Below are 11,900 nucleotides of genomic sequence, written 5' to 3'. Positions count from 1 at the left end.
TGAAGGTCATTCCTACCTCGTACTGAAGACCTCAGATTGGAAAAGTATAAGGATTTTCTCTGTGAACAAGTAACCAAACCTTTTCAGAGCTGAAGGATGAGTATGCGGATGAGTATCCAAAAGTTAGTGCCATCCTCATGCCTCTACCAGATGGTGACTAGTCTTTGGAAAAATCGTACAAATAGTTTGACATCACAGAAATGTTCTCAGCCTTCCTGGATAATAGTAGCCTTCTTTTATTTCAGTACTGTGTAAATTTATCCCAACAATGTAGTTTATGCTCACCCAAAATATTATTCTCCAAGATTGGAATGGTTTCTATAATAAACTTTATTACAATAGTTGTAGAGTTACAGAAAAATTGAGAAAAACTACAAAAAGTTCTCATATATACGACACCCAGCTTCTCTTGTTATTTAACTTCTTAAATATTGGTATGATACATTTGTTATGCATCATTAGCCAATATTATCTAAAGATCTGATTTATTAATATTTTGTGAGTTGTTTTGTTTTTGTTGTAGGTGGTGTTTCCTGGTTTTGCTTTGTTTTCTTTCTTTTGTCTATTTTGATGACCTGGGCAGTTTTGAGAAGTACTGGTTGGGTATTTTGTAGAATAACCTCAATTGGGATTTGTCTGATTTTTATCTTTTGTCATATTTGACTGGCTGTTTAGGAGGAAGACCACAAGAGTGAAGTGTCATTCTCATCACATCATATCAAAAGTACATATACAACACATAATCACTATTGATGTTAACACTGATCACCTGGCTGAGATAGCATTTGTCAAGTTTTTTCAATGAAAAGTTACTTCTTTCTCTTCCTTTCCATACTATACTCTTTGGAAGGGAATCATTATGTGCAACTCACACGTAAGGAGCAGAGAATTATGCTCCATCTCTTTGGTGGCCAAGTATCTATATAAATTATTTGAAATTCTTCTGCATGGGGCATGTTTCTATTGTTACCCACTTATTTTTTATTCGACAATTTATTTATATCAATATGGACTCCTCTATGTGATACTGTAAGCAGATCTTATACTTTGGGTTATAATCGAATACTATTTATTCCTTATTTTATTACTCAGAATGTTTCAGACCTGGCCACTGGGCTCAGTTGGCTCTTTTATTTCTTTAACATACTTCCATTACTGTGGGGCTTTTTGTTTGTTTGAGCACATCTTTACTTTCCAACCCTGCAAGATTCTCCAGGCTTATTTCCTGTCACAGTCTTAGAATCAGCCATTTCTCTAAGTATCCCTGGTTCCTTTTAAAGGAGGATGGTATTAGAAACTTACATTTGAATACTAGATGTGCTTGTTGCCATTGGAATGTTATTTCTTCTAGGACCTCTTTACTAACAGAAGGAGGAAATATATGTGTGTATAATAACCTGTGTATGTACATATATAGATAATTATTCCTATGTGCAACCATCTGTATCTATATTAAGTTAAACATGAGTTTATACTAATATTCCACTGTATGGATATACAACCATTTGTTTTTGTATTCACCTGTTGAAGAAAATTTTGGTTTTATCTAGTTGCAGGAAATTATAAATAAGGCTGCTTTAAGCATTCATATATAGGTTTTTCTGTGAACATACGTTTTCCAATCAGATAAGTAATTAACTAAAGGAACAATTCCTGGGTTATAGTAAGATTATGCTTAGTTTTGCTAGAAACTGTTAAATTGTCTTCCAAATGGCTATCCCATTTTTATTCTCACTAGTAGTGATGAGAGTTCTTAATGCCCTATAACCTTGTCAGCAATTACTAATGTCAGTTTTTTGGGTTGTGATCATCCTAATTGGCTTGTAGCAGTATCTCATTGTTATTTTCATTAGAAATTCCTTAACGATAAGTAATGTTGAACATTTTTACTTGTGCGTATTTGCAATTTGTATGTCTTCTTTGGTGAAGTGTACTTTCAGATCTTTTCCTATTTTTAATTGGGTTGTTTTTATGTTGAGTTCTAAAAGTTCTTTGTATATTTTGGATAGTCTTTTATCAGGTACCTTTTACAAATATTTTCTCCAGTCTGTTACTTGTCTTTCTGTTCTCTTAAGAATGTCTTTCACAGATCAGAAGTGTTTAATTTTAATAAAGTCCAATTTAACATGTTTTTTTTCTTTCATGGATCATGCTTTTGATGTTGTATCTAAAAACTCATCACTGAACCCAAGATCATTATTTTTTTCTTCCAGAAGTTGTATAGTTTTCCATTTTGCATTTAATTCTGTGATTTATTTTTGTAATGACTGCTTTAGATACAATTAACACTGCATACAATTTGCCCTTTTAAAGTGTACAATTAAAGGCTGTCAGTATATTGATAGAGCTGTGCAACCACCACCACAATAAATTGTGGAACATCATCATCACCCCAGAAGCAAAATTATCCAATTTTCCCCCACCTATTACTCCTAGCTTTAGGCAATCACTGATGTGTTTTTTGTCTCTGTGGATTTCTCTGTTCTGAATATTTCGAATAAATGGAATCATAGAACATATGTTTTTTGAACTGGCTTCTTTCACTTAGCATAATGTTTTCAAGGTTTATCCATGGTGTACAATGATAAGTGCTTTATTTTTCATATCTAAATAATGTTCCATTATATGGACATATCACATTTTGTGTATCCATTCATCACTCGATAGGCTTTTGTATTATTTCTCTCTTTTAGCAATCACTAAAAATGCTGCTATGAGCCTTTGTGTATAAATTTTTGAGTGAAAATATGTCTTCATTTCTCTTAGTTACATACCTAAAAGTATAATTGCTGGTTTTTATAGTAACTTTATATTTAAGTTTTGAGAAAGTTCAAGATTGTTTTCCAAAGTTGCTTCACCATTTTACAGTTCCACCAGATGGTTCTGATTTCTCCACATCCTTGCCAACATTTATTAGGAGGCTTTTTTAGTATGGCCATCCTAGTAAGTTTGAAGTGGGTTTCAAATGATGTCTCACTGTGGTTTTAATTTGCATTTCTATGATTACTAACGATACTGAGCATCTTTTCATGTGTCTACTGGCCATTTGTACATATTTTTGGAAAAATGTTTTTCCTTAATTTTTATGTCCATTAATTGTTTATTATCGAGTTACAAGTATTCTTTATAAATTCTAAATATAAACCCCATATTAGGTATATAATTTGAGAATTCTTCCATTTTATCTGTTATGTTTTTACTTTCTTTGTATTTCTTTTGGAAAAACAAGAGTTTTTAAATGTGATGAAATCCAATTTGTCTACTCTTTTTCCTTTCTTGCTTGTGCTTTGGACTTTATATATGAAAAGTTATTGCCATATGCAAGGCCGTAGAAAGATTTCATCTGTGTTTTTTTCGTAAGAGTTGTATAGTGTTAACTCCTTGGTCTTGGATTCATTTTGTATTAATTTTTGTGTAGGTGTAAAGTAGGGGTCCATCTTTATTTTTTGCATGTATATATCTAGGTGTTTTATAATTATTTGTTGAAAAGACTAGTTTCCCCATTGAATGGTCTTGGAATCCTTGCTAAAAGTCAGTTAGCCATAGATATATGGGTTTATCTCTGAACTCTCAATTCAACTGATCTATATGCCTAGCCATATGCCAATACCACACTGTCTTAATTATTTTTGTTATCTGGTAAATTTTGAAATTGGAAATTTTAAGACTTTTGAATTTATTCTTAAGATTACCTTTGCTATTCTGGGTTCCTTCTGTTCCTATATAAATTGTAGTATATGAGCCATTTTGAGTTAATGTGAAAGGTGTAAAGTGTTTATGTTCATTTTTATACAAGAATGTCCAATTTTCCCAGCATCATTTGTTGAAAGGTTATCTTTTCTTGATTTAAGTGCCTTGCTCTTTTGTCAAAGGTAAGTTCAGTATATTTGTGAATTTGTAGGTCCTTTGTTCTTTTGTATTGCTATGTCTGTTCTTTTGCCCTTATCTCAATAAAAGTATTAATTACGGTAACTTTATATTGCTTGAAATAAAAATAAATAGTGGGAGTCTTCAACTTTGTTTCTCTTCTTCAGTATTGTGTTGGCTATTATTAGAATTTTACTTTTTCATATAAACTTTAGAATCAGTTTACTGATAAATACACAACTTTTGATTGGCTATGTATAGAATCTATAGATCACATTAGAAGAGACTGATATCTTAACCATCTGGAATCTTCTAATTCATGAACATGGAATATCTCTTCTTTGGCTTCTTTCATTATAGTTTTTTTTGTTTGTTTGTTTTTTTCTGAATATATATCTTCTACATATTTTGTTAGATTTGTACCTACATATCTTGTTAGATTTTTTTTCTTTCTTTTTTTTGTGGAGGGGGGACAGTCTCGCCCAGGCTGGAGTACAGTGGCACAATTTCAGCTCACTGCAATCTCTGCCTCCCGGTTCACACCATTCTCCTGCCTCAGCCTCCCGAGTAGCTGGATTACACGTGCCCACCACCATGCCTGGCTAATTTTTTGTGTTTTTAGTAGAGATGGGGTTTCACCATGTTAGCCAGGATAGTCTCAATCTCCTGAACTCATGATCTGCCCACGTCAGCCTCCCAAAGTGCTGGGATTACAGATGTGAGCCACCATACCTGGCCCATATTTTGTTAGATTTATACCTAAGTCTTTTGAAGTTATTCTGAAGGTATTTTTAAAATTTTTAAATTGTAATAGTTTATTGATGTAATGTAGTAAAGCAATTGACTTTACTATATTAACCCTGTAAATGCAAGCTTGCAAACAAATACAGTTTTTCTTCTTTCTCATTTTATATAACTTACATTTCCTTTTCTTGTCATATTGCACTAGCTAGAAATTTCAGTACAATGCTGAATAGAAACTATAATATAGGAAATCTCTGCCTTGTTCCCAATATTATAAAAAAGCATCCAGTTTCTCAAAATTAAGTATCATGTTAATTGTAGATATTTTGCAGCATTTTTTAATCAAGTTGAGAAAGTTCACTTCTGTTCCTAATTTGCTGCATGGGCAGTGTATCTACCTGGTAAAGTAGTACATCCAATTCCTTCCTCCTCTCTCTTAAAATATTGCTGTTATTCATTTCACTTATCCATAGTTACAAATACCCAATATATAGTTGCTATTATTATTTTGAACAAATAGATACCAGTCTGACCAATTAAGAATAAGAAGTAAAAATACTTATTTTACCTTCATTGATTTCTTCTCTAACACTTTTTTCTTTATGTAGATTCAAAATTCTGTTATCATTTGCCTTCTCTCTGAAGAACTTCTTTAAATATGTCTTGCATATGTCTTGCAAAGGAGATCTATTTTGACAAATTCTCCCAATATTTATTTGTCTGAGAAAACTTTATTCCTTCTGCACTTTTGAAGAGTAATTTCACTGGGTACAATAGACCCTCACTCAAATCTATCAAAGTTTTTTTTGTTTGTTTGTTTGTTTTTTTTTTTTTTTTTTTTTAACTGAGTACCAGAGACTTTAAGATCTCATAGTAAATGTATTTTCTTTTATGAATCTTGGGCACAAAATTGCTTTGGATATTTTTTCTAACTATTCAGCTGACAAATATTGTGCTTACAAAACTTTTATTAAGTGAATAAATGTCTTTAGTCACTACACAATGTATAAAACCAAATACAAAGTGAAGGAGAAAACTTTTGGTTATGTATATTAACTGCTGGTCAGTAACCAAAAGATGATTTTGAAATCCAAAAGAGAGATTGATCTTTTTTTTTTTTTTTTTTGAAAATGTTGCCATTTCAAAGAAAATATGCAGAATTGCAGGATTGGAAATGAGAACTAAGATGGTTTCATTAGTTCTAATGAAGCCAAGATAATTTTCTATCTCTGAGTTAAACAACAGTAAGAATGGGGATATTTTTCTATCTCTATGTTAAATACTACTAAAAACAAGCAAAATAAGATAGCTACTTACTCCAGAAAATTATTCTTCCAGGAAGACAGCAAACAACTGAATTCACTTAAATATTATGACCAATATGTTGTTTATGTCTTTTTTCAAGAGCCTTACCAGTTTTGCTCAGTAATCCAAAGCTATTGTGTCATAAACTCTGCCCAGTCACAAACAGTTCCTCACGTTCCCACTTTAAGTCCACCAGTCCTAGTCCTAAAACCCTCTACAGATCCTCTCTACTTCTCCCTATTGAGACATCACCAAGACCTATGAAGGTGGTGATATAGTTTGGATGTTGGCCCTCTCTAAATCTCACGTTGAAATGTGATCCTTAATGTTGGAGGTGGGTCCTGGTGGGAGGTGTTTTGGTCGTGGGGCCAGATCCCTTATGAATGGCTTGATGCCTTCCCTGTGGTAATGAATGAGTTCTTGCTTTATTAGTTCACTAAAGAGCTGGTTGTTTAAAAGAGCCTGGCATCTCTCTCTTGCTCCCTCTCTCACCATGTGACATGCCTGCTCCCCCTTCACCTTCCACCATGAGTAGAAGCTTCCTGACGTCCTAACCAGAAGCACTTGCGAGTGCCAAGATTCTTGTACAGCCTGTGGAACCATGAAATAAACCTCTCCTCTTTATAGGTTACCCAGTCTCAGATATTCCTTTATAGCAACACAAAACACAGGTGGCATTCTACTTCACTGAAATAAATCTAACAATCTTAGCTTTGCTCGAATAGTAGGTACATTTAAAGATCTTTTGGGCAATTGATAATTGACAAAATAAGCTGAAAAAGGAACTGAATATAGCACTTTTTAAGGCCTGTAGTATAGTTTACATTGTAGAATCTAGTATTGCTCTTGGATTTTTTTTAAAACGTATGCCTAAATCCTCTCTAGTAGCAGGAAACTTATTATATTTATTGTCCTTGTTTTCTTCTAGGACAAATTCGTCAAAAATTTCTCCCTTATTTGGCTAATTTCCATCTCCTTTTTACATTAACCACTGGAAAGCTCATGAACCCTCTTGCGTCATCTGTGATGATTTATGGCTTTTATGTGCACATTCCAGAAACACAAATGCAATAATAGTTCTCTTGAGAAGCTTAAAGAGGAAGGTAACTTATGACTGTTCTAACATATTTTTAAAATGTAGATGGCTCCTTAAAGACCTCAAATGGACAACAAAACATTTTAACAAAATCTGAGGAGATACCTGCTAGTGGGATTTATTATCAAAGATCTAATTTCCAGTGACAGCCATTCTAAAATATTATTTGCGATCATTGTAAATTAAGTAAGCAAGCCGAAATTAGAAACTAGAAAAAGCTTCCCTACATCTCTACTTACTTTTTTTTTGTCACCACTTCTTAAATCCACTGAGCATAGACAACTTGGGAAATTATTTTCATGTCAAGATATAATTGCATTATAAACTGATATATAAATCATTTTCTTAAGCTAGGTAAATTATGCTATGCCACTGATCAATAGCGTCTGCATTTCTTCCTCTTTTTCATCATGTTAATGTAATCATAACATACCATTTTGTGACTACGTTTCTAAGCCCACATATACTGTTTTAAAAGCTCAAGATCTGTTGGGACAATCTGGACTTGGTCATGATCTGGCTTCTTTGGGTCATTGTCAGACAGCTGGTCAAGGTGAGCCTGAACAGAAGAAAATCTGTGGAGGGACACACAAAATGACCATTTAACTGCCCACATATGCCAGCAAAGATGCGGATTTGAATGACCTGCCCAGTTCCTTAATGTGCCTTTCCCCACTGGCCACATCTGAAAGCCCTTGATGTATCCACTTACAGGCTTGTGGGACAAGACACTATTCAAAGGAATGGGAGACACACTGATCCAGAGGTTCCAACACTGTGATCTGCAACGAACTGGGCTTCAGTGATCAACAGTGAGTACTTCTGACACAACAAAACTTAATTCAACCAATGAAGTGCTATATTTTTGTTTTCTTGTTTTACATAGTAATAGTTATGCAGATTTTATTTGAATAAGAAAAAGTGCTTCTGATGAAACATTTGAAAACTAGTTATCTATTTCCATACTATAGGGACTTGTATCCAATTCAATTTAAGCTTTTTTTCTATCCAAATTCATGGACCCCTTCAAGTCTATGTGCAGACCTGGATGGTGCCCAGATCCCAGTCTAAGAACTCCATCTTATGACCACAGATGGCTCTGTTAACTGCCAACTGTCTTCCTTGACACATATTACCTGCCTTATACATCTACATATTGCTTTATTATGTGCCTTTGGGCACCTTCTCCCAAGAACTCATCTGCCTAGTGGGTGACTCTCACAGCCTGGCCCCCACGGTCCTACCCCAGTGGCTCTTCATCACCTATGGAGTCAGTATCACATCTTCAGCAGGTCTTCCCTGGCTGCCTTTTCCACAATAGCAACTACATTTACCCCCGATATGGTTTGGCTCTGAGTCCCCATCCAAATCTCATCTCAAGTTGTAATCTCCACATGTCAGGTGAGGGACCTGGTGGGATCTTGGGAGTGGTTTCCCCTTATTGTTCTCATGATAGTGAGAGTTCTCCTGAGATCTGATGATTTAAAGTGTTTGGCAGTTCTCCTGTCATGCATTTTCTCTCTTTTGCTGCCATGGTCATGTAAGATGTACCTTGTTTCCCCATCACCTTCTGCCATAATTGTAAGTTTCCTGGGGCCTCCCCAGCCATGTAGATCTGTAATTCAATTAAATCTCTTTCCTTTATAAATTACCCAGTCTCAAGTAGTTCTTTATAGCAATGTAAAAATTGACTAATACATCCCCTCAGTCTCTTTCATTCTGCCCAGCTTTATTTATCTTTGCAATTACATGGAACTATCTACAATGTATATTAAATAATATACTTATTTATTGTCACTTTCTTGCACTAAAATATAAACTCCATCCATTCAAGGACTTTGTTCCACTTTCTCCTAAATCACCAGTGCCAGGCAACTCAATAAATTAATTATACTTAAAAAAAGAAAAAAATTAAACCAAATTGTGGTTCTGCTCTGCAACTTCCTGGATTTTTTTTTGTTCTTTCTCTCATTAGCTGCATTAAGCGTTGTTCAGGTTCTGTGTCATGGCCAGGTCCTTTTCACATAAGCCCCATTAAAACTTAGTAGGAAGATCAAAAGATCAGCCTCATTCTTTCTTAGGAAGGACATTCAATCTTATACCCTGTCTTGCTTTTGATCCATGGATGGCTGACTTCTTTCCAATAAGATGCCCATTCATCTTACACAAAGAGAGGGATGGGAACTATTGCCTATTACCTTGTATAAAGAATGTCTGGTTCTGCCAACTACCTTAGTACCCTATAGCTACCTCTCAAGAAAAACAAAAAACATATGTCTGAAATGCTAAGAAGTCCTAAGACTCTACACATCCCAGTGAGATTGCATTGTAGTCCAATTACCAAAAGTAATTTAAAAATGTTTCTATCCTTACTCAAGTGCCAAGTCAATATCCACATTAAACCTGTGTTTCTTCTTTTAAAAACACACACATAACACTTTCCTCTCTTCTCTATTTCTTAAATAACACATTGCTGTACCAGAACGTCACTAAACCCTTCATCCACAAATCTATCACTAAAGCTGTCATGAATACCCAAACTTCATAGGCCCTTCTCTGTCTTCCACTCCCTGGACCTCACTAACCTCACCTCCCTGGCAGAAGTTGCCAGCCTGACTTTTGCCTTTATCAGTCTATCTATCTATCTATCTATCTCTCTATCTATCTATCTATCCATCCTTCCATCCATCTATCATCATCTATCTATTGATCCATCTATTATCTAATCATCTATCTCCATATCTGTGATTTAGTTATACCTCACTCCAGAACTTAGTAGCTTAAAACAATCATTTTTTAGTCCAACATTTCTCTTCCAAGACATTTATTTACTACAAAGGGAAATATAATCTCTTTAAAATGGAACAATCAGGAAGAAATCACCTTAGCCTCCTGTTTAAGGTGATTAGCACTAGCAAAAGGCCAACTTAGCATGATGAACTTGTAGATATGATGCACTGAGAAGGACCCCACATCATTCCTAAAATGCAAAACCTCAGTCAAACCCAAATTGAGAAATGTTTCATGAATAACTGTTCAGTACTCTTCAAAAGTGTCAAAATCATGAAAAACAAGGAAAGACTTAGGAGCTAGCATAGAGTGGAAAAGACTAAAGGGATCAAAACTAAGTGCAGTGAATCCTGGACTGGATCTTGAAACATGAATGAAAATAGACACTAGTAAAGAACTGGTGAAATTTGGATATGGTCTTCAGTTAATAGCAACATGCCAATATTAATTTCCTGGTTCTGATCTTTGTACTATGGTTCTATGTCATGATAATATTAGCAGAAGCTCAGATAGAGATTTATGAAAACTTTCTATATTACTTTAACAAGTTTTATGTAAGTCTAAAGTATATCAAAACAAAAAGTTGAAGAAAAACACACAAGGATTTATTATTTCTCACACTTCTACAGATTATCTTGGTGATTCTTTTGTGTCTCTTCTGGACTCACATATCCAGGAGCATTTACCCTGTAGGTTGCCTGAGTGTTGGCTTGGCTGGGACATGAGGAAACTGGAAATCTCTCTCTATGTGGTCTTTTATCCTGGGCTGCTTTGCATTATGTTAGGAAATGGTTCCAGGAGGGCAAAACCATAAGCTGTAAGCCTCCAACTGCCTTCCCTTGACAGTTGTACCACATCACTTCTACATTATTCTGTCAGTCAAAATGGGTTTTGAGTCCAGAGCAGATTAAAGGGGTAGGAAAATAGATTTTACCTCTTGCTGGGAGTAGTGGCAGAGTCACATCACAAAAGGTTGTGGACACAGGTAGGTGTCTATGTCTCTTCAGGCTACTACAACAAAATACCATAAAAACTATTGGCTTATAAATAACAACCATTAATTTCTCACAGTACTGGAGGCTGGAAGTCCAAGCTCAAGGTGCCCGCAGATTCAGTGTCTCACGAGGGCCCATTCCTCATAGACAGTGTCTTCTCAATTTATCTGCACATGTTGGAAAGGGCCAATTAGCTCTCTGCAGTCTTTTTTATAAGGGCACTAATCCCATTGAAGGCTTTGCCCATCAAATCTAATTACCTCCCAATGTTGCCCCTATTATATTAATATCACTAATATCAGGCTTCAGATTTCAATATATGAATTTTGAGGAAACACAAACATTTAGGTCATGGCAGGAGTCATAATCTATTGAGGTCGTTACTGTAAAAGTCTATAATGAGTCACACTGAGCAGCACCAGGATACTCAAGAGACTGAAGGCGGCGACTGGATGCCTCCTCCCCAACCATAGTCACCTGTCTTGCTGCAGCCCCTGGAGAACGTGGGCCTCCTCTCACCCTGAATCACCCTTTATCATGAAAAAATCCTCATGGAACAAAAAATAATTCCACCCATACATCTCCTTGTAGAAAGTGTTATATGTCTATGTATGTGAGTATGTGTGGAGATTTACTTTGTGTTTTTAGGTTTATTTTACTTCGTAGTAGCAAACCTGATTTTCCCATCATTAGTTTAAATTTTATTTCCCAAAGCTTAATTCTGTGTTGATTGCAACACAGATGGTTTCTGGGTATGTGTAACACGAACAGCAGGGGTGGGGAGGGCAGTGGTAAGTTCACTGCTTCACAACAGTATTCACCATAGATAATTCAAAGAGTTGATCACCAAGACATTTATAAATTGAAGTGGCCCCTGAATTCCTATTTTTCCTAGGATTTTACTGTGTTACAAACAAAAAATTTTGCTTACTGTCAAATTAAATTCAGGATAAAATCAACAAGAAAACAGAAATCAATAGTTTTCTATAAAGCATGGAGAAAATCAATAGAAAATGGAAAAAGTTATTATCTGTGTTCAGATGAATCAGAGTTGAGATGAGATTCTGCTATTAGTTAATTGACAAGGGCAAACAAATATGTCT

At 35.1% G+C, this 11,900-nt stretch overlaps 1 long non-coding RNA gene across 1 annotated transcript in view; it reads left to right on the top strand.

Annotated features, from left to right (window-relative positions):
• The first annotated feature begins 6,804 nt into the window (after positions 1-6,804).
• LOC123567109 (uncharacterized) overlaps positions 6,805-11,900 on the top strand; it is a 29,399-nt gene continuing 24,303 nt past the window's right edge. The window contains exons 1-2 of the long non-coding RNA XR_010578236.1: positions 6,805-7,019; positions 7,727-7,824. This is a non-coding gene — a long non-coding RNA (uncharacterized lncRNA). The remainder of the gene's footprint in view (positions 7,020-7,726; positions 7,825-11,900) is intronic.

The sequence above is a fragment of the Macaca fascicularis genome, chromosome 10 (assembly GCF_037993035.2).
Source record: "Macaca fascicularis isolate 582-1 chromosome 10, T2T-MFA8v1.1".
NCBI lineage: Eukaryota > Metazoa > Chordata > Mammalia > Primates > Cercopithecidae > Macaca > Macaca fascicularis.
The sequence above is the reverse complement of the archived record's forward strand: the minus strand, read 5'-3'. Positions and strand labels throughout refer to the sequence as shown.